General features: G+C 39.7%; 2 non-coding genes across 2 annotated transcripts; both read left to right on the top strand.

Moving 5' to 3' along the window:
* The first annotated feature begins 2,227 nt into the window (after positions 1 to 2,227).
* Positions 2,228 to 4,149, top strand: LOC135267737 (small subunit ribosomal RNA). The gene has a single exon (XR_010336115.1). It is a non-coding gene; the product is annotated as a small subunit ribosomal RNA (ribosomal RNA).
* Positions 4,150 to 6,207: 2,058 nt separating this feature from the next.
* Positions 6,208 to 6,364, top strand: LOC135267731 (5.8S ribosomal RNA). Its single transcript, XR_010336110.1, has one exon. It is a non-coding gene; the product is annotated as a 5.8S ribosomal RNA (ribosomal RNA).
* The last annotated feature ends 1,136 nt before the right edge of the window (positions 6,365 to 7,500 follow it).

Raw genomic sequence — 7,500 nt, 5'->3', positions numbered from 1 at the left:
TTAAAGTAAAACATAAAAATACATTAAATTTATAAAATGCAACCCGCAGCACACTAGATGTGCATTAATATTGCATAACCTTTACGAAGTACGACGTCCAAAAATATTAATTTTTTTTTATATTGAGGTTAAAAGTGAGAAAACATAAATTAATAATAATGCAACCTGCAATACACTTAATATGTACTGATCTTGCATAACCTTCACGAAGTACTACGTTTAAATATAAATTAATATTATTGTGACCCGCAATACACTAAATTTGTATCAATATTGCATAACCTACACGAAGTACGACGTTCAAGAATATTAAAGAATTTTATTTGTGTTGTATATAATAAAAAAACAGCAAATTTTTTTGCAAATTACGTATCTGTAAATAAATGTAAACATTCAGCAACTAATCAAAAGTGTTTTTTTGCCTAGACATTAAAGTAAATCATAAGAATACATTAAATTTATAAAATGCAACCCGCAGCACAACAGATGTGCATCAATATTGCATAACTGTTACGAAGTACGACGTCCAAAAATATTAAATTTTTTTTTATATGAAGGTAAAAAGTGAGAAAACATAAATTAATAATAATGCAACCTGCAATACACTTAATGTGTACTGATGTTGCATAACCTTCACGAAGTACTACGTTCAAATATAAATTAATATTATTGCGACCCGCAATACACTAAATTTGTATCAATATTGCATAACTTACACGAAGTACGACGTTTAAAAATATTAAATGTTTTATTTGTAGTTTGCATATAATAAAAAAAAAAACAAATTTTTATGTAAATTACGTATCTATAAATAAACGTACACATTTAACAATTAAATAAACATAGTATTTTGGCCTAGATATTAAATTAAAACATAAAAATGCATAATATTTATTAAAATGCAACTTGCAATACAGCAAATGTGTATTAATATTGCATAACCTTTACGAAGTACGACGTTCACGAAGTACGTCGTTTACGAAGTGCGACGTTTACGAAGTACGTCGTTTACGAAGTGCGACGTTCACGAAGTACGTCGTTTACGAAGTGCGACGTTCACGAAGTACGTCGTTTACGAAGTGCGACGTTCGCGAAGTACGACGTCTACACATTAGGGCACTCAAAATTATTGTTACGTTGTACGACATTCAGACGTTCCAACTGCGACTAACTACAGCATTCATTTGACTTTGCACATACGACGAACGAAGTACGACGTTTACGAAGTACGGCGCTTAAATAATTTTGTTTTTATTAATTAATTATTTTTTTTAAAACAAACGTTTTTATAATTAAATTTTATAATGGTTTAAATATAAAATATGACTTTTTAATATTATCAATATTTAAAATATTTTCTCCCTTTTGTGTGTATGCCTTATAGTTATAGAGCTGTGCGCTTCGGTAGACGTCGCCTGTGGAGCTATGTCAGTGGAGCGGTGCGCACATCCAATACCGAGCGGCTGCCTCGATCGGTGTCGCGCTGGTATACATATGGTAGTGGTGTGTGTCGATGCGTTGAGTGAGGCGATATGAACGGTGTAACGGTTTAGTCGAAGTTTATCATAAATGACGACGACAAAACGACCGATTATGTATACGTTCTGCATTTGCTTCCAATTTATCGACGTTTATCGCACATTTCCGCTATCGAATTCGAATAGGGCTTTGCTTGCGAGATTGCTTTATTTTGTGATTTTGTGGCTCGCCCAGTTCCCCACAGCGAGATTGCGGATGCGGCAAAACGTATTCTCTTACGTTGGCGGTCCTTATGCAATCAAACTTTGTTGAACTAACAAATGTTTGTGATTTAAACAAACAAAAATAATAAATGCGTCAACTCTCTAATATCCGAGCGAGAATATTTATATAATATTCGTAACGTTTATGGATTCGAAAGAATTTCATAAATTCACGTCGCATTCAATCTTGCGAAGAGTGAAGAGAATGTTTGAACTTTTAAATCGGCAAAGGTAAAAAATAATATTATAAATATTATTATTATGCCTTTATTGACCGATATATGTGTTGTGGTGTTTAACGACTACGACGACGATGATGACGATACATTTATCTCTATATCGTACGAAGAAAAGAAGAAACAGCGTGGCGTTACTTTCTTATATGTTAGATTGTTTCGCACAAACGCGCATATTCTTCATCTTTATAAACGATGATGATGAGTATTTTATTCTCTCGTCTGTCTCAAAAAACACAAAAACACAGTTCCCTGGTTGATCCTGCCAGTAGTCATATGCTTGTCTCAAAGATTAAGCCATGCATGTCTCAGTACAAGCCAAATTAAGGTGAAACCGCGAAAGGCTCATTAAATCAGTTATGGTTCCTTAGATCGTACCCACATTTACTTGGATAACTGTGGTAATTCTAGAGCTAATACATGCAAACAGAGCTCCGACCGGAGACGGAAGGAGCGCTTTTATTAGATCAAAACCAATCGGTGGCGGTTTCGCCGTCATCGTACAACTTGGTGAATCTGAATAACTTTACGCTGATCGCACGGTCTCGCACCGGCGACGCATCTTTCAAATGTCTGCCTTATCAACTGTCGATGGTAGGTTCTGCGCCTACCATGGTTGTAACGGGTAACGGGGAATCAGGGTTCGATTCCGGAGAGGGAGCCTGAGAAACGGCTACCACATCCAAGGAAGGCAGCAGGCGCGCAAATTACCCACTCCCGGCACGGGGAGGTAGTGACGAAAAATAACGATACGGGACTCATCCGAGGCCCCGTAATCGGAATGAGTACACTCTAAACCCTTTAACGAGGATCAATTGGAGGGCAAGTCTGGTGCCAGCAGCCGCGGTAATTCCAGCTCCAATAGCGTATATTAAAGTTGTTGCGGTTAAAAAGCTCGTAGTCGAATTTGTGTCCCGCGCCGCCGGTTCATCGTTCGCGGTGTTAACTGGCGTTTCGCGGGACGTCCTGCCGGTGGGCTTAGCTCGAGAGGGCGGCCCAACTCAATCCCGCCGCGGTGCTCTTCATTGAGTGTCGAGGTGGGCCGGCACGTTTACTTTGAACAAATTAGAGTGCTTAAAGCAGGCTAAAACTTCGCCTGAATACTGTGTGCATGGAATAATGGAATAGGACCTCGGTTCTATTTTGTTGGTTTTCGGAACCCCGAGGTAATGATTAATAGGAACGGATGGGGGCATTCGTATTGCGACGTTAGAGGTGAAATTCTTGGATCGTCGCAAGACGGACAGAAGCGAAAGCATTTGCCAAAAACGCTTTCATTGATCAAGAACGAAAGTTAGAGGTTCGAAGGCGATCAGATACCGCCCTAGTTCTAACCATAAACGATGCCAGCTAGCGATCCGCCGACGTTCCTCCGATGACTCGGCGGGCAGCTTCCGGGAAACCAAAGCTTTTGGGTTCCGGGGGAAGTATGGTTGCAAAGCTGAAACTTAAAGGAATTGACGGAAGGGCACCACCAGGAGTGGAGCCTGCGGCTTAATTTGACTCAACACGGGAAACCTCACCAGGCCCGGACACCGGAAGGATTGACAGATTGAGAGCTCTTTCTTGATTCGGTGGGTGGTGGTGCATGGCCGTTCTTAGTTGGTGGAGCGATTTGTCTGGTTAATTCCGATAACGAACGAGACTCTAGCCTGCTAAATAGGCGTATTTCGACATCCCAAATGCCGGCTGGAGCCGGGTTCGCCGGTCTCTATGTGCGGTTTTTACTGTCGGCGTACAAACAATTCTTCTTAGAGGGACAGGCGGCTTCTAGCCGCACGAGATTGAGCAATAACAGGTCTGTGATGCCCTTAGATGTTCTGGGCCGCACGCGCGCTACACTGAAGGAATCAGCGTGTCCTCCCTGACCGAGCGGTCCGGGTAACCCGCTGAACCTCCTTCGTGCTAGGGATTGGGGCTTGCAATTGTTCCCCATGAACGAGGAATTCCCAGTAAGCGCGAGTCATAAGCTCGCGTTGATTACGTCCCTGCCCTTTGTACACACCGCCCGTCGCTACTACCGATTGAATGATTTAGTGAGGTCTTCGGACCGGTGCGCGGTGGCGTTTCGACGTTGCCGATGTTGCTGGGAAGATGACCAAACTTGATCATTTAGAGGAAGTAAAAGTCGTAACAAGGTTTCCGTAGGTGAACCTGCGGAAGGATCATTAACGTGTAAATGTTGTTGTTTAGTTGTCACACATACACACACATTTTGTCTGTGCTGATCAACAAAAAACACACATACATACACTATTCGTATGATGATCAATTCTCATACAAAATTCTTTATTATGCGTCGAACGGAAAAGCAACAACGGGTCGTCTTGCATTAAGCGGATCTGTTGTTACGTTTTCGATTTATTTTATAAATCGATTGTAAACGTGCCGTAAACGACGTTTTCAAAGAATTTTTTCGAACATTAACACGAATCAATATTGTCGAAAGATGGTTATGTGCTAACGTTTTATTATTGCTTTCGCAGTGCCGGTCTTAGCGTATTTCCATCATCGTATTCGCTTCGAAAAAAAGTACTAATACACAGTGGTGGTGTATAATTAATGTGCAAGAGATGTTGTTGTTGTTGTTGTAGTATTTGTATATGGTTGGAGTTATTTATAATAACAAACAAGAATGAATGAATGAATAATAATGGTGTCTGCCAATACGATCGTACTTTATGTACACGACTAAAACTTTATACATACAAACCATAATAATAAATAAACTCGAAACAACCAACAACAAAATTAATACGCTACTGTACATACAAATACACATTTATACATACCATCATTTTACTTAACCGATGGTGAGTGATGTTTGAAAAATAAACGCTTAGGCTTACGGTTTTGTAAGCCAGTCTTTGCGTATTTTCTTCATCGTATTCGCTTCGGAAAAAAGAAAATAAAGATGGTGTATAATTAATGTGTAAAAGAGATGTTGTAGTTGTAATTTAATTTGTAAATGGTTGGAGTTTATTAATAAATAAAAGGGGCTGTCTATTCGTCTGTACTTTATGTACAAGACTAAAACTTTATACATACAAACCATAATAATAAATAAACTCGAAACAACCAACAACAAAATTATTACGCTACTGTACATACAAATACACATTTATACATACCATCATTTTACTTTACCGATGGTGAGTGATGTTTGAAAAATAAACGCTTAGGCTTACGGTTTTGTAAGCCAGTCTTTGCGTATTTTCTTCATCGTATTCGCTTCGGAAAAAAGAAAATAAAGATGGTGTATAATTAATGTGTAAAAGAGATGTTGTAGTTGTAATTTAATTTGTAAATGGTTGGAGTTTATTAATAAATAAAAGGGGCTGTCTATTCGTCTGTACTTTATGTACAAGACTACAAAAACGTTTTATAACAATAAAAAGCTCGAAACAACCAATAACAAAATATACTACTACTATACTACTATACATACAAACGCACATTTATAAATACATAAAATCAATTTACTTTATCGATAGTGAGTGATGTTTGGAAAAAAAACGCTTAGGCTTACGGTTTTCGGGTACCTGGGTTCCGCATGCGTCGAAGTAATAATTTACTTTAACGACGCGACGAACCGTAGGAATCTAAATAAAAAAGTTTATTAACTTTTTTAGATTCTGTGGGTTTTAAATGATATACGCCCGACTGACGAAGGAACGTTTTGCACTGCCTGTGCTTTTCTTTTGATTCGTTTTATGTCGACGGACGTTCTTAGAATGCCCACCAAACGACGTATCACACAAAACACCCTACAATTGTATTGTTTGGTAAATATTGTTGTGATTAAGTTTGTAGCTGTGGCGTTTGTTTGAAGAAAACGTCTGGTTTTTCGACATATTTTCTATTTAATAAATATACATAATGCTTATCGCAAAAGGAGCAGAGTTTTATAGACAAAGTTGATAGAGAAAAAAAAACCTAATAGATATATATACGTATTTATAAAACGTTAATATCATCGGGTTATTCTTTATGTAAACTTAAACTATAACTGCATACTCTTTTCGATAAGTAGAAACAAATGCCACTTTAATTAAATAAAATATTATAAAATATAACGCCGAACGTTTCTTTCGATTGGTCCGTTTCTCACATATACATCACAATTGTAATAACCTTAAGTAGTTATTTTTGTTGTTGTGTGATGATGAAACGATTTCGATGTGGAACGGTGCGTTATGTAATAATATTTTAAATTTGTTTGAAAAGATTACCCTGAACGGTGGATCACTTGGCTCGTGGGTCGATGAAGAACGCAGCTAATTGCGCGTCAACTTGTGAACTGCAGGACACATGAACATCGACATTTCGAACGCACATTGCGGTCCTCGGATATACTGTTCCCGGACCACTCCTGGCTGAGGGTCGTGTCAATTTCAAAGACTGCTCGGTTTTTGTCTTAAACACAGCGCACAATGTTGTGTAGACAATTACGTCGGAGCGTGTTGGGTGCAAATATGACGCGTTACTATAATTGTTAATTGATTGTCGGTTGTCATAATAAATATTATGCAACGTAGACAACAATAAAAACAATATAAAAAATAACGCGGCATCCTAAAACGCAATAGCGGCTGACATTCTTATTAGTTTGTTGGTACAAGTTGGTTTAGACGTAGCACGTCCGATATTAAAAAGCAGCCACAACGCTTAAATTTCGAACGAAGCGATCGTCGTGTCCGAGACGTTAAAGTTGTTTATATGCATATTTTATGCACTATAATTAACAACAACAACATTCTCGCAACGACGTCAGATCGATGTTTGAAATTGTTTGGAGGCAGCCATATAAACGGAATACGTGTAATTATCGTCTGACAAAATAAAGGCAAATTTATATTTGCGACCTCAGAGCAGGTGAGACTACCCGCTGAATTTAAGCATATTATTAAGCGGAGGAAAAGAAACTAACTAGGATTTCCTTAGTAGCGGCGAGCGAACAGGAAAAAGCCCAGCACTGAATCCCGCGGCCGAAACCGGACGCCGGGAAATGTGGTGTTAGGGAGGATCCGTCATCCCGAGATTGTGCGACGCGTCCAAGTCCATCTTGAACGGGGCCACAGCCCATAGAGGGTGCCAGGCCCGTAGTGACCGTTGCCGATAACGGGAGGATCTCTCCTCAGAGTCGGGTTGCTTGAGAGTGCAGCCCTAAGTGGGTGGTAAACTCCATCTAAGGCTAAATATGACCACGAGACCGATAGCGAACAAGTACCGTGAGGGAAAGTTGAAAAGAACTTTGAAGAGAGAGTTCAATAGTACGTGAAACCGTTCAGGGGTAAACCTGAGAAACCCGAAAGGTCGAAAGGGGAGATTCAGCGTGACTCGATAGCGGCGCTAAATGATCGTGCGACGAACGGCGTACGCGTCGTTCGCGCCTTTTGTTTATGCGAACCGAAGTCGAACGCGTGCACTTCTCCCCCAGTAGGACGTCGCGATCCTTTGGGTGTCGATCTAAGGCCCGCGGTGGAGCCCGTTCGAACGGTTCGCCGTTTCGGACGAACCCG

The sequence above is a fragment of the Tribolium castaneum genome, unplaced genomic scaffold (genome assembly GCF_031307605.1).
Source record: "Tribolium castaneum strain GA2 unplaced genomic scaffold, icTriCast1.1 ptg000084l, whole genome shotgun sequence".
Taxonomy (NCBI): domain Eukaryota; kingdom Metazoa; phylum Arthropoda; class Insecta; order Coleoptera; family Tenebrionidae; genus Tribolium; species Tribolium castaneum.
The sequence above is the reverse complement of the archived record's forward strand: the minus strand, read 5'-3'. Positions and strand labels throughout refer to the sequence as shown.